Source organism: Pseudorca crassidens, chromosome 17, assembly GCF_039906515.1.
Source record: "Pseudorca crassidens isolate mPseCra1 chromosome 17, mPseCra1.hap1, whole genome shotgun sequence".
NCBI lineage: Eukaryota > Metazoa > Chordata > Mammalia > Artiodactyla > Delphinidae > Pseudorca > Pseudorca crassidens.
In genome coordinates, this window is record NC_090312.1 from 66368739 (window position 1) to 66394986 (window position 26248).

Genomic DNA, 26248 nt, shown 5'->3' on the forward strand with positions numbered 1-26248 from the left:
TCTAAATGTTTTCATGTATTAACATATATAATCATCATAGAAATTCTACGAGATAGATGTTATAATCACATACACTTCAAAAATGAGGAAATTGGGCCTCAGAGGTTAACTTGGCCAAGTGCCTTAGCTTTTGCTCCCCTTATAGTAAATAGCTGGGCAGGAATATAAACGTCCCTATGTGACAACAAAGCAGTCTTTCTTGGCTTATAGCCCATGAGATAGTCATCTTCAAAGACCGTCATGTCCCCCAAAATGTTAAGAGAATTACAAAAAAAGAAAAGAAATAAATTCCCTATGCATTTTCCAGAAAGTCATCTTGATAAAACCAAAGGTTTTCACGGCAACACAACATCAGAAGCTATGAGCTAGTTCTCCCATATAGAGAGCATTCTGTCTCCTCATGTATTAAATACAAGGTAGCAAGTGTACGTAGTAGGGGAGAGTTTTTTCTTTAAGGGTTAACTATGATGAATGGGCGAGAGAGTATTGAGTTCCAAAGGTACTTATATAAGCATGCAAATATGTATACATGGAGCTCCTGATACATCAAGAGCAGGGTTGCTGCTAGCCCTTACAGACATTTTGTGACCTAGAAAAGTGCCTTCCCCCCACGAATACTCAGTCAAGAACAAGGGGACATGGCATGGACTGTGGAGTCCGACCCAGGTATCATTCCTCACATCCCCCTCAGCTGGGCAGCCCTGTGCAACGAACAACCAAGGACTTCTTGAAGATGCCACAGTTACTCTCTAGAGCCTAGAGCCACAGGGCCTGGATTTGAATCCCCAGTTTTACGACCTATACATGTGTGACCTTAGCCAAGTTTTAAAATTTCTCTCTGCCTCATTTTTCCCATCTGAAAATGGGGAGAATATTAGCATAAGCTGCATAGATTTGTTTAAAGAATCTAAGAGAAAAAAATGCATATAAATAGCTTAGAACAATACGCAACACATATTAAGGATTCAGTAAGTTTCAGCTAAAATATGTATATTATTAATATTCATAAATAGCTCTCCCAACTGTAGGAGTAAGGCATATTGGAAGCATTCCATGTGTCTGTGTATGAGCTTATTACTACCAAGAGGTGAACGTTCCTATGGGGAGGGTGGAGAGAAGTGATTCTACAAGGAGGTATCATTGTACCCTCAGCTGTTTTGTTTGCCTCTACAGCTTCCTAAGGACCCCAAATTATGATACCTCATTTAAAATTGTGATTTTATTCCCAGGGATGTGAAGTCAAGAGCCACAAAATCACAACAGCAACCACTAGGCACACCAGAGTCACATGTTTACAACATAGAAATTCTCACTCAGCATGTGTCAGTATCTCCAGCCATTCGGTAAATGGATAGATAGTAACTAATACAGTGGCATCTTTTACAAGCTCAAGATAAGGCCATATTTTAAAATGCATTAACTTGTTTTCCACTTTATTACTATATTTTCAAAGCAAAATTCTCAAGCTCTCGAAGTCAGATGTTACAGGACTGGCTTACATAATTTCCAAATATCCAACTCCGACAATGAGAAACCCATTTTTCAACAACCAGACTGGCAACATTTTAAACAGATCATTATTATCCAGTGTTGGCAAGAGTACGGTAAATACACTGCGGGTACTTAGGAGGGCTCTTTGCAATATCCATCGAATTTAAAGTGAATGTCCCCCTGGAACTAGCAATTCTCTTCTCAGAATAAATCTTCTGCAGTACCCTTGCAGAGCTAATGTACACAGATATCCACTGCCTCACTGTTCGTAATAGTAAGAAATTGGAAAATCCAAGTGAATATTCTGGGGGATATTGGCTGGCTGGTTACATTGGGTAAATACATTTAAAACAGAATTTTCATACATGGACAGAGAAATATTTGAGAAATATTAAATTAAAAATAAATTTCAGAACACTGGTATATGAACCATTATCCATTCTTTTTGAAATAATGAAAGAAAAATTCCTGTGGTTACACCCATGAAAGCACACAACTCCAACCATCAATGGCAGTTACACATATGGAGTGGAATAGGAAAGGGGGTTCACTTTATACTTTACTATAATTTTCACGTTGTTTTATAAGCAAGTAGTACTTTTAGAATTCATAAAAATAAGAATTTTCAAAAGAAACGGGGAACTCAAAGTTATTATTTGCATGCGGGTATTAAAAAAAAATCTTAGCAATTCCCAAAATAATTTCCGCTGTCCCATATGCTTGTAATCACAACTGCAGAATAAAATGCTTATGAGATCTTAAGAGACACACTCTCGTTAAAAAGTTGTACTACCTTCACAAAGCATGTTGAGAAATATTCCCTATTTGTAGGCCTATAAATGGAGCTTAGGAGGAATGGGAAGAAGAGGACAAACAGCTCTCAACCTCCATTCCACTTTGAAAAGTGAAAAATAAGTAGTTTACCACCACTGGCCACCTTGCTTTCCTCCTCCTCCACCAGTTGGTACCAGAGAGAAGCCCAACCCTGCTAGGTCACTGACTTCAAACTCACAATAAATAGATCAGGTGACCTGACTGATAGTAGAGTGCACAAAAGATGAAAACAGGGGGAAGTGTGGGGATAACAAGGTTATTAAGAAAAAGTGGTGAGAGCTGGAAGGGAAGAATATTGTAACGATGACTAGAGAGACGATGCATGTAAAAAGAACGGAAAGGAGGGAGAAAGTAACAAAACAAAAGCAGGAACTGTTAGTATTCATGAGGTGTTTAGCTTTCAGGACATCCCATTAAGTGTACAGCCTCTGTAGTCTGCATTCTCTAGCCCTTGCCCTCAAATGGAAGCTGACTGAAGACTGTTTGCTAGTTGGAGAGGGGTCCTTTGACTCTGTTTTGAGCAAGTCTTAGAAGCACAGCACATCAGGTATGAAGCCCATTATATTCAATTCAAAGATCTTATCACGTGCAGGGTTAATCCCGTTAGACAGGGAGTGATTATTGCTTAACTGGCACATTGTTTAAACAAGCTTCCAAAGGACAGTTCTTCCCAAAGGAAGCCAAAGTGACTTAACTAGAATTAGATATACTTATGTCCATGTAAGTATAGACAAAATCTCCCCAGCAGCAGCATCGGAAGGTGCCCACTCTCCAAATGCGTCTCAGGGAGAAGTGGCATAAACTGAGGCTGGAGCAAAGGCCTTGGGGTGATGCTTCAGGACCAAGCACCTCCCTACAAACCTCCGCGGTCCATAGATATCCCAAAGCGCTAGCCTGGCCCCAGGCCACAAAAAAAAAAAAAAAAAAAAAAAAAAAACTCCACCAAAGCCCCCAGAGACCTGGCAACCACGTGACCCGCCGATAGACACCAAAACTTTCTCTGCCAAACAAATCCAACTTTTATTTCACTTTTCCTGGGTGAACGGCTTGCGCTTGCCTCCCGCTGCCTGTCCTCCGGCCCTTTCTTCCTCCCTCCACCTCCGGCTGTGGGAGGCCTCGAGGTATCTCCTTTCCAGCTCGTCTGGCCTAGGGGTCCTAAGGCTCAGCCCCTCCCGGGGCGGGCGTCCCTCCTTCAGCTGCCTGAGGGGAACCAAGCCTCCTCCTGGCCCAACACCGGCCGGGGACAGCGGACTCTGGCTCAGCCCCGGGTCGGGGGCCACGGGCCGAGAAACTTACCTGCGCGGAGCCGCTCCCGGAGCTCCTGCGTCGCAGTCAGCGGCTCGGCAGCCGCCGCATCTCCCGGCGGCAGGTTCCCCCCACCCCGGCCCAGCAGCGGGGTTCTGTGCAGCACTTTTCCCAGCCTGGGAAGTAGGTTGAAAGCGCGGAGGTGGGAGGTAGGGGTGGGCGGGGTGATCTGGGAGAAGAGGCTTAAGGATTTGGTTGTTGTTTGTTTATTTGTTTGTTTTTCCCGATCTCTAGCAAAGACTCTAGACCATATGCTGGGAGAATATTAGCTTTGCTCAATGGCGACAAAGCAGCGGCCTCTCACAGTCCAGTCGATTTACTAAACAAACTGAAACGTGGGTGGGGATGTTAAACAGTAACCAGCAGTCTCAATGAAAACTGAAAGCAGCGAGGGCCGCCACCGCCTCGGCGCGCTCATTTCCCTGTTCCCAAGGCCCCAGGGCGACCGGCGGGCGCGCCAGCAAGTCCCAGAGCCTAGGCTGCGTGGACCGTAGCGGCTTTCCGGGGCCTCCCGGAGGCCGCCAGGCGGTAACCGCCACACGCCACATGCCTAAATTTCCACCATCAGGGCGAGGCGCCGGGCGGCTTGACCCTTCGAGCCGGATTCTCTCTCGCGCGCGCCTCCCGCACCTGGAGGACCCCCAGCCAGCTTCCGCGCCCGCGGCCTGAGGCCAAACGCGGCCCCGGCGACGCGAGCACCGTCCTCCTCCCCGCCCCGGGTCATGCCTCGCCTAGGGCTGTGTCAGCCCTCGACCAGTGCCTTTGGAAAAGCGGCAGCGGGGAGAAGCCTTCTGACCCGAGAATGCAGATATAATTCCGAGCCAATGAGGTCCAGAAAAGAGCCGGAAGTATTATTAAAGGGAATTAAATAGGTTCCTAGGGACAGCACTGCGGCCACACCACTAGGGGAAGCCGCAACCATTTCATTAAACTGCACCTTGGGCCGCTGGGGTTAACTTCTGCCCTGAGGCATGCGACCACCTTGCGCTGCCAGAGTTCCGGGAAGTAGAGGGAGACCAGTTTTCCATTCCCAGCCAACCCAGCCACCTGTGGCTTCAGTCAGTACCTCTTTACATATGTATCTGATGGAAAGCTTCCTTTCTCCCTCCCTCGCATACCCTGGGAGCCGTCACAAACTTTAGACTTTGAGAAATGATGCTCAGACCCATCTGAGATGCGCTGGTCATCTAGATCAGGCTTTTGTTAGCCAAGCAATATAGCCAGAAGCTGTGGCTATTAAAAACATCTGAACAGTTTAACTTCGTGGTTTCAGGAATGAATGACTTCTGGTCAAACAAGTAATAATCCTCATGAGATAAATAGTTGCTTAATCCGTAAGGTTTTTCTTTTCCGACCAGGGGGGTGGCGGTTATTTTAAGACTGTATAAAAATGCCAGGGAGATCAGGTATTTTTTCTTTTTCTTTTTAGATGGGGTTTACTAAACTTTCTCAGTTTCCTCCTTCTGAATCTCTTGCTGAAAGGCTGTCTTAAAAAACAAGTAGTTGGTTGTTTTAGAAATCAGAACAAAAGGGAGAGATCAGATACTATTTTCTTTAAATCGACCTTCTTGAGCAAAACACATTCTTTGGGTCCTCATTGCCCACGTGGTCTGCAAACCATGTCACGAAAGCGGCCTCTGTCCACGTCAGCTCCAGGAAACCCTCCACAGACAGCTGAGGCAGAAGAGTAACAATTAACGGGTTGTATTTATTATGCAGATCTTTCACAGGTGTGTTGTTTAAAGATCACCTATTGACATTCTCTTTTAAAATATTTCCAGATACTTGGATGGTGAAGGTTGTCTTATTACTTGCCAAAATAGACAGTTCCCATAAAACGCTGAAAAGTCTGAAGTCAGAAATTGTCCATCCCCATTCACGGAAGCTTTAATGCCACTTGACATCTGTTGTTCCCAGCAGAGAAACCATATTTTAGTTCAATAGTCTCAGTTTATTTCACTGCTAACAATTCGCGATGGCAGTGGGTTCGGTTTTGGATGATCAGTTGGTCATCGATGTGTGGTAGAATCGCTGATCTACCCGAAAGTGACCATCATGTATTCTGTGTTCAAAATTATTTTGACACAATACGAGAACCTTTGCCAGAGAATTTTATGGCCACAAGGATTCTGACTAATAATAAGGGAAATGACAGTACATTCAAGGAAGTATAAACTCCGTTAAGACTTAGTTATTATCTAAAGGAAGCATTGCATTTGTTCAATTTAGAAAAATCTCTAAGAGTGGATGTCACACTACCAGTCCTCCCGCGTTCGCAGCAAGCAGGCAGTCGTTTCAGGTAACTAACTAAATAAATAAGTGACTGAGAGCTAAAGGAAAGTATGAGGAGTTGGCTCAGCTCCGGGTTTGGCAATTTTTTACTAAATCAACCAATGCCAATTGACCAAGCTTTAGAGCATCACTTACATTGTTCCTGAAACTAATTTATTACGATTCTTCATGGCATGGGTTTATGATGCTGAAAATGAAAAATGTGCTTATGGAGAGTTGTCCCCTGACGCATTGCGGAGGGGGGGCAGGGGGGACAGGGGCAGAACCACACAAAGAGAAGGAAGAGATCGGGATGATTTTTTACGGAGAGGTTCTCAGAAGATACAAAGTTCTCTTTCAATAGTTAGTGTTTAGGGGGAAATTGTACCTATATGTATTTATGTCACATCTGCTCCTTTAACCTGAAATTAAACCCTGAAAAGTGGCGTCCGAAAACCCTTTATTTCACTTTCCTGTTAAATGTCTCGTTTAGCCTCGTCTTTTCCTTTCTGCTTTGATCATCTTTTTTACACCATGTTTTGTTTTGTTTTTTTCTTTCCAATACCACCAGACCGTCTGGATAAAAACTCTGGGTTTTCCCAAGAGCGCTTCTGATGCTATTAATGAAAATCAGTGGCCTCTGGCAGAGCGCTCGCGAGGTCTTGCAGATTTCAGCACCCAGAGACCCTGTTTCCGAGCGCAACTCCACGCCCTTCGCCTGTGCATAAACCTTCACAGGACGCGAACTGGAGGTGTCCGCTTCCCGCCCAGGCGCGCTCCACCTCTGCTGACCTGGTGTGACAGCCGTCGCACCCACACTGGAGCCGGCCACCGCCCGGGCGGGCGCAGTCAGCGGGGATGACCGCCCGCCCTCACGCACGCTGTACACGCAGGGGGGGAAAATAAAAGGAAAACTAAAAAACTCGTACGGTTTTCCACCTGCCGGTCCATTCTGGATTTGGGCAAAGCTCAGTGACCCCTTACAAGCCACTCACATGTAAAGGACCGCGGGCGGAAAGCGGCCACGGGAATTCAGGTGAAATTAAAAGTCTGGAGTTGCGCTAAGCGCATCTCCCAACTCAACCTTTAGGGCTGTGTTTGACCCCGGGGGCGAAATCAGCGGGTAAAGCAGCCTCCGTCATAGTTACTAAAACTCCTTGGTCTCCAGAGAATGTTTTTTGCATCAGAAGTGAAGGCCAGGATTCCGGTCCTTGGGACTGGGATGGCGGAAGGGCCCGGCCAGAGAGGGGTGGGGTGAGGGGAACAGCCTAAAGCCGTCCCGGCCTCCGGTGTAGGGCCTCGGGCTTCTTCTCCTGCCGCCGCTCACTACCTTGTAGCCCTCATCTCTCTCAGAGGCAGCACAGTCCTTTGGCTCCCTAGCGCAGCCCAGAGCGAGGCATTGCCGAAGCTTTAACGCTGCGAGGCTCTCGCTGCTGGGAAAGGGGATGCTGAGCCGTTTCATCTTCTCCGACCCTGCGCAGTAGCTTCAAGGAGATCTGTCCCTCCCGCCTGGAGCAGTAGCGGACTTTGTCTCCAAATCCGGGGGGTTGGTACCCTCGTCTGTTATTTGATTTGTCGGACTTTTTTTCGGGACACCCACCTCGAATGCCTTGAATTTAAAGTGGTAAAACACCACCCCCCCACCCCCCCCAAAAAAATCCGCAGAACAGGCAGATTGAATACGGAGGAGGATTTATTAGTGTCTGTCCAGCATCATCATCACCAACACCGTGTGGATCCTAAAGAGCAATGTCCAGATCCTTGCACGGCTCTTTTTGGGAGTCAGGCGCTTAAAAACGCTTTCGAAAAGCTGCAAGCAAGGCCTCCGCAACTAGGCACCCTGCTGGGCCACACACTGACGCAGATAAAAATCAGTCTTTCATTTATGCCCAAGTCACAGAGCAGGAGCATCCAGAGTAAGCCCATGTAAATAAGGTCACAGGAATGGCCCCACTACCTGTTATTATAAATGTAAAACCAAGATTTCCGATTAAGTGTCTAAATATAAACTGCTCTGCAGATATTACACTCTGGCTGAGACACTGTCAAAAGTGAACATTCACTAATTCTCAATGTCAGCATATGGTTCCTGTGGCCAAAAAAGCAAACTGCTAGGCTGGATCTCTTTTCCCCACCTCCTCTCTTTGTAGATTTCCTGCTGAAGTATTGATTGCCAAGGTCTCTGCATGATTTGCAAACTTTTACAGTCATTTATGGTGCATGCAATAAAAAAAGAGGTGATATGAACAGGCTAGTTCAGGGTGTAATGCAAAGATGTATTTGGTGCCCTTGGCAACTATCTGTGGGACCTGTTTGTCTTTGCAGAACACACCCTTCTCTGCAATGAACCCCTCTGTAACAAAGATTGGCCCTTTACACTTCCAGGGCCTTGGTCCCTCAATGGAAAGGCATGCATTCAAAGCAGAAAATTCTATTCTTTCTATGTCATTTCAAACCAGGAAAAACAATATTCCTATCAAAGCTGTGGAGAAAAAAAGGAAAAGAATCTTTTTAAAGTCTTCTACTTCCCAACTCTCTCCTATCATAAAGATGATAGAAAGAAGAAAAAAAAAAAGGAAATTGCTTACCAAGTTATAATGTAATCTCCAGCTGCCCCTTGCATAACAGAGATCCACAGAACCTTCCACAGTAAGAAAATAAAAGGATTTAGATTATTCAGAGAAAACACACCATTTTAGTTTGTATTTGCCCAAAAGAGAAAGAAAAATTCATAAACGTTTTTGTGAAACTACATAGCTAGTCAAATACAGATTTGTTGCTGGATTTTAGTTTTACAGTTTTTCAATAAAATAAATTCACAAGCGTTCTGTTGTTCTACTCTAACTGTAGATAAAAACATAAAAGCCTTATTAGAAACTCTATACGCTTTTACCAGTCCTTTTTGTTTTTTAAGACTGTGGAGGAGTTTGAGGGGGTGAAAGAAAAAGAAACTTATTTCTAAAATGTCCTACTTTGAACTAAATCGGTTTTCTCATCTAGTGCTGCAAATAACAGCTGACGCACAGCTTCTGAAAGGTATTCTGAATCCTCTACCTGCCATCTAGTGGGCATAAGAGAAAATGCTAATTCTAGACATCCTTAAAAGACTGAGTTTCTAGGTGTTTTCTTATTTTTAAACCAAGACAAGTCTAAGAAGTGAAAAAGAAAATATAACTTTAAAACTTAAAGAAAACAATTGTGTTAGGGACTCTATAAAATAATCACTCAATTGCATTCCATCTCCTTTTATTTTTAGTAATCATTAAGGTTACTGATCTTTGCTGAGATAATCAATTTATGATTATACTCATTTTTTTCTGCATACCCTCTCCACATAGAATTTATGCTGTTTGTTTTCTTTTGAATTAAACTCATTATCAGTTTTGCATCTAGTTGATATTCAAATTTTTAAAAATTCAAAAAGAAACTAATAAGTATTCCATTTCTATTTGGACTCTTAAAATAAAAAAATCCACAAAAAGCCATCCTCCATTTTGCAAGACACCATGAAAGAGAGAGAGAAAAGAAAGGAAGAAAGGAAGAAAGGAAGGAAGAAAAAAGAGAGAAAAAAGATGGAGTTAATTATACACTTGCTTTTGATGCTATAAGTATTATACTCCTTCAAAAGTTTACTTCATCAAATATCAGAAAGAAGGTAGGTTAAAATCCAGTTGGTTATGGCAACTTAAACTACATTTTCTTGAGGTTCACATTCTAAAGTCTTGAGCATATGTAGAAGGTTTGCTGTATGAAATAGTCATGAGATATCATCACCATATTTTAATGACAGCTGACTTTTTGGAATGCTTACACTATGCTACACACTGTTTTATGGGCTTTAAATCAGTTAACACATTGAGTACTTAAAACAACCCTAAAAGATTTGTATTATTAATACCATTTTATAGATGAGGAAGATGAGGATCAGAATTATGAAGCTGGTAAGTTCAGAGCTGACCTGGTTCCACAATCAAGGCTGGCATCTTCCATGTCATCTTTTTTTTGTGTGTGTGGTACGTGGGCCTCTCACTGCTGTGGCCTCTCCCATTGCGGAGCACAGGCTCCAGACATGCAGGCTCAGCGGCCATGGCTTACGGGCCCAGCCGCTCCACAGCATGTGGGATCTTCCCGGACCGGGGCACGAACCCATGTCCCCTGCATCGGCAGGCGGACTCTCAACCACTGCGCCACCAGGGAAGCCCTTCCATGTCATCTTGCCTCCCATAGAGAAAAGAAACAAAAAGAGGCCACTGAAATTCATGTTATGAGATAAAATAGATATAAGATACATCTGAAAGAAACATTTGTTTGAATATTTAAATTTGGTATGCAGAGTATCAGATATCCAAATTAATAGAAAAACATACTTACTTACCACTCATTGTAAAAATCAAGTACTAAGAATAATGTATTCTTTTAAGTAAATAACATGTTCATTTGCCTCATCTGTTTAGTATCATTTTTGACAGACATCGTGCAAACCTTTACTGTAGATTTGTCCTATGGTCTATGCCCCAAACAGTCCTTGAAAAACCCTCCAACTACTGCCAAAGATTTATCCCTGAATTTAACTGGCCCTGTCAGCTCAATTATCTTCTCTCCTTTCCTCATTCTAATTTCAAATTTCATTTCCTAAATAAAATGTATATACATTCTGAACATATTTTTCTCCTCTTTAATTATGCAAAATACTCTCCTGTTCTCAGAATAGCTACTTTACTAATATGAGCTAGTTCAAGAGTCATGAATCTTAAATCATCACTATTAAATGTATTCACATTCTCTCCATAACACTATATCATGAGAACAAGCTTTCTCTTCTGAAAGCATATTGATAATTTTAGAAACTATAAGTGAATGATCAGTCTTTGACCCACGGTGACTTTTGTTTGTTTGGTTTTTTTAACCCACAACATTTGAAATATTTATTAAGTAGCACTCTATTATGTAGACATGAATTTAAGAGTAGTGAATGCTTTCATAAACTGACAGCAGCTAGCTTGGGATTCCTCTCATGGTTTAATACTCGCAAGTGAAGTCACCAGTTCTGCCTTCCTGATCTCTTATATACCTCCAATCAAGATCAGACAACAGATAAAAGCTGGAGACTGCAGCTGTCAGGCCCTTTGTATCTCTCCCGTGTATCCATGTAGATCTAAGTGCACCTTCCCCTTCTCAGGAAGAAATGTTGATGCTCTCACAGGAAGAAGAGATTCAATTCCTGTTTAAAATTAATCCCTCCACCTTGTTCTTGATCCCATCCCTTCCTGCCTGGGCCTGGCCTTGGTCTATCAACTATTTCTTTTTCTTAAATTTTCAAACACTCTCTCACCAATGGCTTCTTCCCTGCAGGCTATAAATATGTTCAAATCTTACTAACAAAGTCAAAAAAAAATTTTTAAGAAACTGAATTTGCTCTCTCTACTCTCTCTCTATAATTTGAGTCTTCAAATTATAATCAAAATCAGATCTTTCTCCTAAGTGTCAGTACTATAGCAGCTTTGGTGTTCCAACTACCTTCTAAATAGTACCTCTTAGATTTCTCACTTGCTCTTCAAACTCAATATTTCCAAAACTCTCCTAAGTTATCTTCTTCCATTTTTTTCTGTCCCCCTTCGAGACGGAGTTAACCTTATTTTTTGTCCTTTGCAGCCAAGAATCACTAGCCAAAGCAATTTATGGTCTTATTATCAACCCCTTCCATTCACTCCTCTACTCATCATAATCTGGCTTTCACTGGTTCCATTCTACAGTCTCTGCTCTTTGGAAGGGCCTTACTTACTACCAACTCCTGGTTGATAATCCAGTAAGGACATTGTCAGTCCTCATATTAAGTTCACCAGAGTCTATGTCTAACCCTCTTAAACATTCTTTTATCTGTATTTCTTACCACTTGGCTCCAACCATCCTGTAACAATTGGTATTTCCTAAGATTTTCCCCTTAGCCTTCTTGTCTTCTCACTCTCTCAGTACACTCTTCCTGGGCAATGCCAGGCACTCTAACAATTTTCCCTGTCACAAAATTGCTGTTGAGTCTTCAAATTATAATCCAAATCAGATCTTTCTCCTAAGTGTCAGTACTATAGCAGCTTTGGTGTTCCAACTACCTTCTAAATACTACCTCTTAGATTTCTCACTTGCTCTTCAAACTCAATATTTCCAAAACTCTGCTAAGTTATCTTCTTCCATTGTTTTTTTCCAATCCACTAAAAAAATGAACATAAGTTCCTTCCACCCCTATAAGCACTGTGACTGTGCCATGCTCCCATCAGGAAGTAGAATCTGGAATGCAGATAAAATGAAGGAAGTATATTGCAACCAGGAGGATGAGAGTCCCACACTGAGGGTATGGGACTTGCCAATCTATTGAAATGTACAACCTCAACCTCTGACCCAGTGATTCACTCATACAAACATTTTTTTTAATCATGTGTGCCTCACTCACCTTTAACCATGCCCCAAATCTCTTTGGCCTGACTTTCTTGAATTCCAGCTTTGTATTTCTATCTACTTGGGAACATCTTCATCTGATTGCACCCTAGCATCACCTAGATGGAACTTACTGAGATAGTCTCTTCCCACGAAATTCCTACTTCTGAGAAAGTTACCATAGTTCTTCTTATCATTCTTGCATAAAACCTCAGAATAATCTTAATTTTTCCCTATTCCTGGTTCTTCACAGCCACTAAATCACAAACTTTTGGTGTTTTTCTATACAAAATCTCTTGCATCTGGTTGTTCCTTTCCATGAAATCAATGCAGTAATACATGAACTGGTTTCTTTGCTTTTAGTTTCTTCCTTTCCCAAACCAACCAACACATTGCTAGTTTATTTTGCCCTAAAACAAAATATACTTTGTTCATTTCAACTTGTGGCTCCAGTATTTTAAATGACATCTGAATAACTAAAGAGAACTATTAAAATATCTAAGAAGATGCATACATGGGTGTCCACATCTGGTCTCAAGCTATTTCTACAGCTTTTTTTCGTGCGAATTAGGTTAGGCTGGACCTATGTGGCAGCAACACACAACTGCAAAGTCTCAGGGGCATAATTGAAAAAAAAAAAAAGGAGTATACTTCTCAGGACAAAGACTGCTTCAGTGAAGTTGTACTATAAGAAGTAACAATTATCAAAACTACTTAGAACCTGTGGCTCTACAGTTCAACAAGAGGTCTCCATATTCACAACAGCATGGACTGGGAGACACTGGAGAATCATGCACGATATTTTCACTGCCTCAGCCTCAGACAGACACATGTTCCTCTGAATCAGACTTAACTGTCCAGAAATAGTTACATGACCCCACCTAACGGTCAGTATCAAGGAAATATCATTTTTATGTGCCCAGAAAGCGATATGAAATGGAATTTAGTAAACGCATAGCATTTCTCAATAATAAAGCTTGGAACCATCCATTCCTTTGTATAGGTTGTCTCACTGACCTGAATATTCTTTCTAGTTCTCTTTTAGGACATAATGAAAGTGCTTCATATATTCAGAAAAAAAAAACAACAACTGTTCTGACCACCATAATTCAGAGAGTTTCTATTTTCTTTGAATTCTTATATAAATTTTTTTTTTGTGCTCTGTCATTCTTTTGGTGTCGTGCTAGCTATTGGTGATATTCTCTGAATATTTCTACATCTCTACCTTCTGTACTTCCTGTCTGTCTTTAGATAAGTGGAACCATGTGACTAGTTGTGAGGAGAAGTGGTGTCACTTGTGACTGAAGCGTTTAATTTATGGTATGACACTCTTAACGGCTCTCTTTCTCTCTACCTCGGTCATTAGTTGTGATCCAGACAGTGGATACTCCATCAGCCTGGGCTGTAAAAGTGAGTGCAGTATGGAATACAGTCTCCAGCTGCTCCACTGGGGATATTTGTATAAATGAGAAAAAACATCTGTTTTTAAGCTGAAATCTGTGAATTTGTTAATGCAGTATAATCTAGCCAATTTTAATTGAAACAAATTGGTACCAGAGGTGGGATGCTACTTTATCAGGATATGAAAATGCTGTAAAGCATATGGCAATAGTTAGAGTGCTGGGCATTCATAGACGGTGAGGAAACTGGTTTCAAAAACTGGGATCCATGAACCGTGTCAGTGATGCATTTGGTAAAATGTTGATTCTATTAACTAGGAAGTTAACTTGATTGCCAGGAAGTAGGATCTGAAAGTAGATTGTAGAAACAATGTTTGTTGCTATTGGCTGTGTTTGATGAGCTATCGCAAGAAAAAGATGATTTAGAGAAATGATTTATAAGCAGAAGTGAAAGGAAATAGAAACATTTAGGACACTTGTAGAGTTGGAAAATTCAAACATTTTTTTTAACTCCAAAGAGCAAAAAATAAACCTAGCTCACCTGGCACCTGGCAGGTGAAGAGAACACCATCCTAGCTGGTAGATGGAGTTGAGATAATCCCTGGCACAAAGTAGCAGAACAATTGCTCAAGATTTCACCAGAGATGACTAGGGAAAAGGTCCCAGCAGAGGGGAATGTCATAGAAGAGATGATAATAGTATAGATTTTTGTAAAAATAAGGGGGGAACAATGCCTACAAGGAAAGCTGAGGTCACTTATTTTTGTTAAGCTGTATCCACGCCCCACAGAAGAATGAAGAGGGCCTGAGGGCTGATAACCAGCAGTTAGTATCAAAGAGCCTCTTTCTTAGCTTACAAAAAGGCCTTTATTACCTGTAGTGGAAGGGCAGATACAGTTGAAGGAAGCCTGAAGAATTAATTGCTAAAATTATAGGACTGCAGAGATATTTGACTGCTCAGTCATGGCAGGTCTGTTACATGAAAGTTAGGACACTAGTTGGGGTAACATGGAATCCTGAGTCATGGTGCACATGATACATGGTACAACAAGATGAATGACCTTAAGAATGTTGCCTCTGTAATCACACTGGACCCTCTGGGGTTACAGAAGTGGCCCACTCTTCTCTAGCAAGGGCTAGAAGATGCTGCAGAAACCTCTCCCCTTCAAGACAACAGGTGCCTTACTCCCCCTTTAGAAGCTATTCACATGTCATTTCCTGTATACCAGGTTGATAGCCAGGGTTAAATCCCAGTACAACCTACACAGCATCACATCTAACTATGGGTGTGGGAGCAGGCCCATGACCATGGGATCTACTGGTTGTATCACGTGCTGCATGATCCAGAGGCATCCAGATTCACAGAGCTCTGAATCAACCTTCCAAAGTCACAACTGAAGCACCATGTTGGAGCAAACACCTGAAGGGATAGGGTGCATCCCGTAAGATACATGTACTTAACTAAATCAAAGGTCTCTACATGATGGTGTGTCCACAAGTGGAAAGAAACCTGTGTTCAGGAATCAAGAAGTGGGAGCAAAAGTGGCCTCCAGGGCTTCCCTGGTGGCGCAGTGGTTGAGAGTCCGCCTGCCGATGCAGGGGACACGGGTTCGTGCCCCGGTCCGGGAAGATCCCACATGCCGCAGAGCGGCTGGGCCCGTGAGCCATGGCCGCTGAGCCTGCGCGTCCGGAGCCTGTGCTCCGCAACGGGAGAGGCCACAACAGTGAGAGGCCCGCGTGCCGCAAAAAAAAAAAAGTGGCCTCCATATCGGTCCAATACTGTGCTTCCTGTTGCCACACATCTGAGATCTGTAAGTTTGGAAGTCCTTGTCCCTAGAGGGTTGTACACTTGAAGGGAGCACAGCACGATTCCTGTTGATCTACAAATTATGGCTGCTACCAGGGCACTTTGGAGTCCTTATGCCCAGTGGCCAGCAGGTTAAAAGAGGAATCATCATACGAGGCAATTCCAGATCAGCAGGAGGAAGTAAGCCTGCTTTTACACAAATAAATGCCAAGGTCATAGGTAAAGGTGAAGGGAATTAGAATGAGTGGTGGTGGAAGGAGAGGACGAGTACCAGTTACGTCCCCAATACCAAATGCAATGCTAGGGGTTGTAGCTCAATTTACTAACCTCCCTCTTCTGAAGTTCCATTCAGGAAGAGGGGTCATTAGGAAAAATGGAAGAGCTGCTCCCTGAACCTGGGTGAGAGATGGATCTGCAGGACACAAGCGTAGATTTTGGTGGCCGTGAGAATGTGCCTTGCAGACTCCAACTACAGGGGACTTAATTGACCAAGCTGCTGCGTTTCGGTATCCATTACCATGTTTGCGTTTGCAGCCCACGTCCCACAGGCTTCTCACAGCTGGTGACTGAGTGCACCACGGATACTAAGGCAGCCCATTTCTAGGAGGTATAGGATTACTCCGACAGTTGACGTTGGCTACAGAAACATCTGGAAGGCTGACTGAACCTTTATTTGACCTCATGCCCATCTAGGATGCTTTTACCCAACCCTTCTTTCCTTTCTCCCTCAATCAGGGTCAGACTTAATTCATACTCTGACATCTTTCCCAGCCTTCTCTGGATCCTTTCCCATTCTCTCTCATGGCTGTTTCCCCTAATAAAATAATTACTTTTTTATTCCCATCTTGGCATCTGCTTCTTGGAGGATCTGAAGGGACACACTATCCTTAGGTTGGGAGATCTTTTCCACCATTGGTTATTGGGTGAGAGTAACTTGTCCTTTTGTCATGGGTGTCTAAGTTAGGGAAAGCTACATTTAGACCTGCTATAAAGACTGTCACATGTCACCACCAACTTTAAAAATTATGATGCATCATCCAAAGAATGTGGACTTTGAGCTTGATGCTATGTTGGATGGGACTTTTGTTTTATTTCCTTTGTTTAGAGGGTGAGTGTGTTTGTGTACAGAAAGGAGAATCAACCAAACATTTCATTATTAGATTTAAGGGTTGTGATGGTCATAAAAGCTCATACTATCTATTTCTGATATCTAACTTCTACGATCACATTAGATATCATTTCCTGACCCTCTTGTAATTGGGTGTGACAAAGTGACCAGACTTGGCTAATGAGTTCTAAGTGGAAGTGACATTTGTGAATTTCTAGGCCAGGACATTTAATTGCCAGATATTTTTTTTTCTTCTAAAGTGGTGGCAAGAGTGTTCCTTCACCCTGGGTCCTGAAGTGAGGACATCACATAAGAGAGCAGCCAAGTGACACATACAAATATCCTGTATGGGTAAGAAATAAATCTGTGTTGTTTTAAGTCACAGAAAGTTTATTATCTGAGCATAATTCAGCCCAGAGTTTCTCAAACTAAATGTGCATCAGAATTACCTGGAAGATTCGTTAAAACACAGATTTGGGGGCCTCACCTTTTGAATATCTGATTCCAGACCACACCAGGTCTGGAGTGTACCCAAGGATCTGCATTTCTAAGAAGTTCCCAGGTTATGCAGATGCTGCTGGTCCAATGACCACACTTTGAGAACCTGATCTAACTAATCCTGACACACAAGTATTAATCTCACAGTATTTTGCAGCCTATAAAACTATGAACATGAAACAGTTTAAGGACAGGCATGATGGAGGTCACTTTTCTGCACAATGAGGTTAGTATTCAGCTTCTAAATAATTGGAAAACTGCTCTTGCCATCAATGGAAATGGGAAACAATCATCCCATGTGTACTGTATGGCATGGACAATATACTGAGTCAGCAGTCAAGACACATTCAATGAAAGACAGAATACTTTAGGACCATTTGAATAGAAAACAAAGCATTAGTAGCTGTATTGGTTAGCATTCAGGAAACAGAATTCTATTCTAGTTAATTTAAGCAGGAAATTATTTAGTACACGGTATTAAATAACTTATAAAAATGTTAAGAAAGGCGAAAAAACAGATTTTAGGGACCGTGTCCATCCTGTTCATGACTGTGTCTCTACAAGTGCCTTGTACTTAATACATATTTTTGGATTGAATAATGACAAGAATTTATGACTTTTATTTTAGCTTTTTATCACTAGGCTCATTGTGCCTCCTTGTCAGCAAATGTGCAGGTGATAGTTGGGTATAACTGAAAACTCTTAAGCATGAAATTATTTGAACAGAAAGTTTACTGTCATGTTCACTCTGCATCTGCATGGTTGATGGGTAAGCTTACCCATCAACCATGCAGATGCCAACACTATGGGTCCTGCCTGGTGTTCAGAGTAAAATTTCTCAAGAGGTGAGTTTAGAGATACTGTGGATGGTTTTATAGAAACAATCATTCCTAGCTTTAACTGAAGCCACCCTTCAGAGGGTTACCAAATAAACCTTGTTTTAAAATTGGTGCATTTTTGTTCAAGTAAATTAATGCTATCGTATGTCAACTATACCTCAAAGCAGTTGATTCAAAAAGTATAAAAAAACAGGTATTTTTGTTTTTCTGGGGATTTGTGAGAATGTTAACATAAAACACATATGAAGATCCTGAAAATTAAGTGGCAGTAAAGAACTAACCAAATATTAGAAAAAGAGGTTTACTTTCATCTAACAAACTCACGCTGGTCAGAATGGCCATCATCAAAAAGTCTACAAACAGTAAATGCTGGAGAGGGTGTGGAGAAAAGGGAACCCTCCTACACTATTGGTGGGAATGTAAATTGGTACAGCCACTATGGAGGAACAGTATGAAGGTTCCTCAAAAAACTAAAAATAGAACTACCATATGACACAGCAATCCCACTCCTGGGCATAAACCCAGAGGAAACCATAATTCAAAAAGATACATGCATCCCAATGTTCATTGCAGCACTATTTACAATAGCCAGCACGTGGAAGCAATGTAAATGCCCATCGACAGACAAATGGATAAAGATGTGGTACCTACATACAATGGAATATTCCTCAGCCATAAAAAGGATGAAATACTGCCATTTACAGAGATGGGTAGACCTAGAGATTGTCATACAGAGTGAAGTAAATCAGAGAGAGAAAAACAAATATGGTATAATATTGCTTATATGTGGATTCTAGACAAATGGTGCAGATGAACTTATTTGCAAAGCACAAATAGAGACACAGATGTAGAGAACAAACTTATGGGAAGGGGGGATGGGATGAATTAGGAGATTAGGATTGACATATATACACTACTATGTATAAAATAGATAATTAATGAGAACCTACTGTAGAGCACAGGGAACTCTACTCAGTGATCTGTGGTGACCTAAATGGGAAGGAAATCGTAAAAAGAGGGCATATATGTATGCGTATAACTGATTCACTTTGCTGTACAGTAGAAACTAACACAACATTGTAAAGCAACTACTATACTCCAATAAAAATTGATAAAAAAATTTTAATAATGATTTTTTTTTCTGTTATGGGAACTGAGTCCATGTAGCCATTTCTTCCTTCTGTACTTCTTATTTATCATATAGTGATTCATTTACAGAAAAACAAAGTCAACGTGAAGCTTGTGTTCAGGAGTAAAACAACTATTTTTGTAGCTGAGCATTATTATTTTTTTTCAATCTAGCAACCAGGTATTTGAAAGCTGAATGATTAAGGGGGGAGGACTTAAAGAAAGATCATTGTTATTAGGTCCATTTTTAAGCAGCACTAGACCAACAGATATGGGAAAGCATACGTTTTCTTAATCTTCTTTGTTTCTGTGAGTAAAACTGCTCATGAAAATGTCACATACTACCAAGTACTGTTCTTATATCAGCCAGCATTCAGTACACATAATGCTAGCTCTCTTCCATTCTCTGTTAACATCAGTAGAGCATAAATTGGTAACTGTGTGGTAACTATGCAATTAACTCATGTCACCACTGTATCTTTTCATTAGCCTCAACAAGAGTAGTATTACCCTCTCAGTGACCTCAGCAAAAGTGATAACATCCTTAGCTGTTAAAGTGAAAAAAAAAAAATTAAGTGAGTTTAGTGTTGTGAAGGGTGATGGAGTGACAGCCTTGGAGACTGGATCCCTTTATCACATGGCACAAATAGTGAAAATGCAAACCTCTCTAAGCAGCCTCATTAGTACATCTCACCTCTTTTCTCTAAGAACAGAAAGTTTCTTACTTATTCTTTTACTTGCTAAGTTACCTACTGTGTTCATGATTTTTTCCATGAAGGGTAATGGCTGTGAGAGCCTCCTAGAGTCCTGGGTTCATTTGCCCCACTTCCAGACAGGACTCATGCTAAGAAATACACTTGGTACATATGTTCTTAAAGTCCATCTTTGGAAATCCTTATCACTGATTCTCATTTGTTAAATGTGGACTTGTGTATTTTAAAAATAGTTTAAAAACTATTAAACGTTAAATCACTTTTACAGAAAATTCATTTTTATATTAAACATTGGCCAGGTTTTTGATCTTAAGGTTCTTGTTCTTGCTGAACATTAAATCGAGAACAGATTAGTATATATTCAATAGCGTAGCCTTCCTTGAACCATGAGATATTGGAGAAGGAAACTTAAGCTGGAGGGCGGTGGGTATCCTACTGATTAAAAGCATGGGCTTGGGAATCAGATTCACCTGGATTTGGGTCCAGGTGTTCAATGACAGCATATAAGAATGCTGAGGTATTAGGAAATGCTTCCATGAGAAAATGCTTTTTTATCTGTGACATGAACAAGAATTAGAATGATCTAGGCACAGGGAAGAACATAGTAGGCAAAGAAACTAAGAAACTGGCATGTGAAAAGGCCCTATTATGAGAGAGAGCCTAGCATACCCATGAGTTCTAAATGTGCATGTTGTGTATGTGTGCACGTGTACGTGAATGTGAGGGGGGAGGTGGGAAATGCAAGGTACAGTAGAAGGATTTTAATAAAACTTGTGCATTTGAACAATTACACTGGTTACACAGCATATATAGTAGGACAAGAACCTATGTGAGGGGCTTCCCTGGTGGCGCAGTGGTTGAGAGTCCGCCTGCCGATGCAGGGGACACGGGTTCGTGCCCCGGTCCAGGAGGATCCCACATGCCGCGGAGTGGCTGGGCCCGTGAGCCATGGCCGCTGAGCCTGCGCATCCGGAGCCTGTGCTCCGCGATGGGAGAGGCCCGCGTACCGCAAAAAAAAAAAAAAAAAAAGAACCTATGTGAGGGGATCAATTAAAAGGCTATTGCAAGATTTTGGGCAAGAAGTAAGGGTAGTCTTTATTAGGGTGCTGGCGGTGGAGATGGAAAGATGGGTACAGATTCAAGAACTATTTGGGAGGCAAAACTGATGGGACTTGGATATTGGGAAGCGGAACAAGGGAAGATCATGAATGATTCCCAGGTTTTGGCTTATGGAACCAGATGGCTATTTACTCACATGGGGGCCCCTGCAAAAAAACAGATTTGTGTGAGAAGACCTAAGATTTATCCAGATGACCTTGAGATCTGAGTAGATCACGAGTCCAGAGCACCTTGTATCCACTTTTATAGTAACTGGTATCCACCTTTGTCCCTTCCTATCCATTCTCCACGGCAAACCCAGAGTCATCTTACAAAACCCCAAATTTGATTACAACTCTTCTCCTGCTGATACTTTTAAATGACTTTTCACTGCACTTAAGATAAAAAAACAAAACAAAACAAAATCTGAACAATATAAAAAGCCTGTCTGATTGGGTCCCTGCTTCTTCTGTTGGTATTAGATTATACCACTCTTCCTCTCGCTCATTGCACATCCTTTACATTGGCCTTTTAGTTTCTTCACAGCATCTTGCTCTACAGACTACATGCTCAACCAGCTTCACGTATTTATCTTCTACCCTTTCTTTGGTTATCAGCTCAAACTTCTTCAAGGAAGTCTTTACTGCTGTCCATTCTCGTGGTCCTTATAATTTTCTTTTATAACATTATTGCTTGTAAATTTGTAAACGTGAGATTGTTAAACATCAAAGTCGTTATGGAAGCTTATATCTGGATTGGTAGGATATAATGGTATATTTGGATGCTGCGGTAGGCAGAAGAGTGGCCCCCAAAGAGTTGCATGTCCTAACCTGGAACCTGTGAGTATGTTATTTTGCATGGCAAAAGGACTTTCTAGATTTGGTTAAGTCAAGGACTTCAGGATGGAGAGATTATCGTGGATAACTATCCAAGTGACACCACCGAATCTCGGAGGTTCTAAAAGTGGATAACCTTTTCCAGTTGTGGTCAGAGAAAGAAATGTGGTGACAGAAGCAAGGTCAAAGAGATGCTACATTGCTGATGGAGGAAGAGGGACACATGCCAAGAATGTAAGCAGCCTCTAGAATCTGGAGAAGGCAAGAAAACGGATTCTTCCCTACAGTCTCCAGAAGGGAATGCAGCCCTGCTGCATCTTGATTTTAGCCAAGTGAGACCTGTGTTAGACTTCTGACCTATTGAACTATAAGAAAAAAAATCTGTGTTGTTTCAAGACAGTGTTTATGATAATTTGTTACAGCACGAACAGAAAATTAACATGGATGCAGTGATGAATTATGTTTGTACCACAATTAACTCCAAATATATTTCTGGCCCGTAGGTTTCTAATTTAGGAATTATATTGTTAAATCATGATGAAATTAATCTCATGAAAATATAGTATTTTTAATTATCAATATAAAAAATGATCTTCAACTTTGATCTTAATTGAATTCACAGTAGCATTTACAATAACATCAAATGTTTCACTTCAGAAAAAATTAAAATAAGGCTTAACGTTGATTCCACAAATTGTTTGAAGAAATTAATGCATTATTAAAATTAGCTTATATGATTATTCCTTTTAGCTCTGATGTAAAACTGGCATCATTTAACTCTAGCAATGTCTTCTTTTGCTAATGGAGCCAATATATTAACAGCAATTGTGTCTTAATTCCACAAGAAATCATGGAATGGAAATGAGTGAAATTAATTCAGAAGGACAGTTATTTTGATCTATGTGAAAAGTCATGCGTCACAATGTGATAGGTAAACGGAACTTCTGCAGCCACACTTGTTCAATCTTTGTAAGCACAGTGTTTTAAAATTCACTGATGAGCCTTCCCTGGTTGCGCAGTGGTTAGGAGCCCACCTGCCAATGCAGGGGACACGGGTTTGAGCCCTGGTCTGGGAAGATCCCACATGCCGCAGAGAAACTAAGCCCGTGTGCCCCAACTACTGAGCCCGCAAGCCACAACTACTGAGCCCAAGTGCCACAACTACTGAAGCCTGTGTGCCTAGAGCCCGTGCTCTGCAACAAGAGAAGCCACCGCAATAAGGAGCCCGCACACCACATCGAAGAGTAGCCCCCTGCTCACCGCAACTAGAAAAAGCCTGTGCACAGCAATGAAGACCCAATGCAGCCAAAAATAAATAAATAAAATAAAATTCACTGATGCTTTTTTGAAATAGTTGTTGATGCCTCATCATCAGATCTATTTCTGTTTTTTATGTGGCCAGTGATATCATTATAGCCCCATAGTAGATTGTAGGGTCAGCACATATTTTAAACCAGTTACATATTCATTGTCAAGTCTCTTGAGAAAAAAATGTCAGTACTAAATTTTTACAAAAATGATTTTTTTAACTTTTTTGTTGCCAAAAATGCTTATTACCAAATAAAGCAGTATATTTTATGACATGATTTGTGTGTTTTATTGCACATTTTATATAGGGATAACTTATAAATCCCCTTGTTGCCCACTGGCCCCCATGGCTAGTGTCTTATAAAACAACTGGCTGTAACACGAAGTGGCCATCAGGGAGAACAGGTGTCAAACAGCCTCTCACCATCACTAAGACCAGAAGGAATGAACTCTCCCCAGCCACTTTTGCCCGTCTACGTGTCACGTAAACGTTACACTCAAAATTTCCCTGGGCCTTTCCTTTGACCAAGTTGTGTGACTATTTTCTTTAGGATAAATTTCTGAGGAGGCTTTGTCCTTTGTCTCCTTCAAAACTTAGGGATTTTGTTATAAAAATAAGCTAGGCACACCTCTTCATCAATACCTATTTCCTCCCAGCAAGCGTTTCTAACCCTGATATTGTGCCCTCTTGCCAACAGTCCATACAGGCCTGGGCATGTCTGCTTTCACAATCTGAGGGCTTAGGCCTTTGCTCGGGAACACCTTACATCTGCTTTTCCTCAACTCCCTGTGTTCCTAAGTCATTTTCCAGAGTAATAGAAACTTTCCAAATTGAGAGAAGTTTAAAACCTCGAGTAACTGCCATGATTATCTGTTATCTTGAAATAAATGTGCTTTCCAAATGTATCAAATATGACGCTGAGTCCACAAAACCAGTTGTACCAGAAATGGATGTTTATATTTTGATACTAAACTGAATATCTATTTTGAGTTGCCAATCTCTGTGACAAAAAGTTAACCTTGGTCAATTCCAAGTAATCTTAGTTAGTTCAGGATCCCTCTCTACTCCTCTACCTTTAACTCATCAAAATTCTCAGTGGCTTTCTTAACGCCAAACACTGAGCAGTAAAGGGTCTGTGGTCCCCATCTGTCCCTGTTGGCTTCTCCCGAGATGTCCATGGTGCTAGAAGAGTCTTGGTCCTTGGTCCACCCAGGACCATTGTTGGACCAGGTCCAACAATGGACCGGGTCCATTGTTCCTTGATTCTGACCCCAGGCCTGCTCTAATTCACCCCCTCAGCTACTCCCACACTTCTCTCTGGGGCACAGGGTCCATTTGGCTCTCATTCTGTGCCACTCTGTGAGGTTGTCACAGGCCCATGTCACAGGCACATTAGACCTTTACTTCTGTGTCTACTCCCTACTGGCCCTGAGGAGTTTGGGGTTTTGACATAATCCTGATAATAATCAGATATGTCCAATCACTATGTCCCACCCAAAGTACTTTGTGGTCAAAACAGTGCAAAGGGGAATCAGCCAGTTAAAGAGGCCATGCTTGAGCCTCAAGAAGAATCATACTTCTAAGTCAGAATCAGGCTAAACTTTACTGCATTACAATCTGCAATAAAATACTGCACTAAATACCTACATGTCTCTATTTTTAGTAAACATTTTCTGTGCTGGAATTTCAGTTAAGGCCAAGTTTGCTCTCTTATCATTGCTGATGTGCTTTGTGTTCTTGGTACTCTATATTTGGAATCAGAGATATTATATTTTTCTTACTTGGTTTATTTGATTTTTTCAGAAGTGTTTTATAGACAGAAAAGTTAGGTGACCTGAATTTGAAAATATCATAAGATGTAGAAGAAAGAGACACATGGTAGTTAGTGAGAAATGGACTTGCTCAATTTAGTTGCACAATGTTAGAAATTTATCCAGTGTATTAGCAAGGCCACAAAAGTAGGGTAAAACTCTTGTGAAAAAGAAAACACAAGCTCCCATCTTCACCTTAGTATGGGCAGACCAGCTAAAACCTCTCAACACAGGGCTGGTATCGGGGTTCCTTCTCCACTATGTACTGCTGCCCTAATAACTAGGGCCAGCCCCCCTCACCCCATGACTTTCATGGACCCTGAGCCTAAATTTAATTGAGAAGAGGACCATAACACAGATGCTTTCTCAGGGAAATATATAGATTATTTATTCTATTTCAGGAAAGACTGGAAAAGTAGATTTTCATTGTATTTTGAAAGAATCCTTTTATTTTCAATTATTTATATCCTGTCATTTTCTCCAGAGAATTTAAGATAAAATCCAAGAGGTTTAAATTGTTGTTCCAGCCTGAATGCATAGGAATGCATAGGAAGAGAATTATCTGGTCCCCTTGTTATCTTGAAGATACATTTATGGAAGCTAGCAGGGTTCCCATCCTTTCCTCTCCCCTGATTATACAACCCCTTGTGGCATAAATTCACCATCTATTGAGGAATCAGGGCTCTGACATTAATCCTCTTCTTTTTCAGACCTCAAGGAAGAAGGTAAAGACCTGGCATCTGTAACAGTAAATAAGAATGTATATTTAGCAGACATTATGCATTTTTCCTTAAAATACCTTCAAAGCAGTAACAAGATATATCCTGCTGGAAGTTCTTAACATTCCATTCTGATTTCTTTCCACAAACATTAGCTGGAAGACTGTGTTTTCAGAACTATGATCAGTATTATATAGATTGAAAGAGAAGCAGAAGGCATGCCACTTTCGGTAGAAAAATCTAGAACCTAACAGTTAAGACATATTTATAAGAAAAGATTTAAGAAAATCAACATTGCATCCTAATATTCTATTTCAAATGAATGATCAAATTTCTACTTCGTGTTAGTACAAAAACAAGTAAGCAGTGTAGGATCAGTGAAAGGAGAGGTTGATAAAGACTGGAATTCCACAGATGACCAAGATTGAAAGGGAGGGGCATTAAGCTATGCCAGGAATTATGCATAAGATTTGGGGAAACTGGGCTTCCCTGGTGGCGCAGTGGTTGAGAGTATGCCTGCCGATGCAGGGGACATGGGTTCGTGCCCCAGTCCGGGAAGATCCCACGTGCTGTGGAGTGGCTGGGCCACTGGCAACTGAAAGTTTCATAATTCAGGATTCAAGATGTGTGAAAGAGTTATAGAACAAGATAAC

General features: G+C 41.4%; 1 long non-coding RNA gene across 1 annotated transcript; it reads left to right on the top strand.

The window, feature by feature from the left end:
- Positions 1–3369: 3369 nt before the first annotated feature.
- LOC137209813 (uncharacterized) lies at positions 3370–6829 on the top strand. Its single transcript, XR_010936115.1, has 2 exons — positions 3370–3446; positions 6473–6829. It is a non-coding gene; the product is annotated as an uncharacterized lncRNA (long non-coding RNA).
- The last annotated feature ends 19419 nt before the right edge of the window (positions 6830–26248 follow it).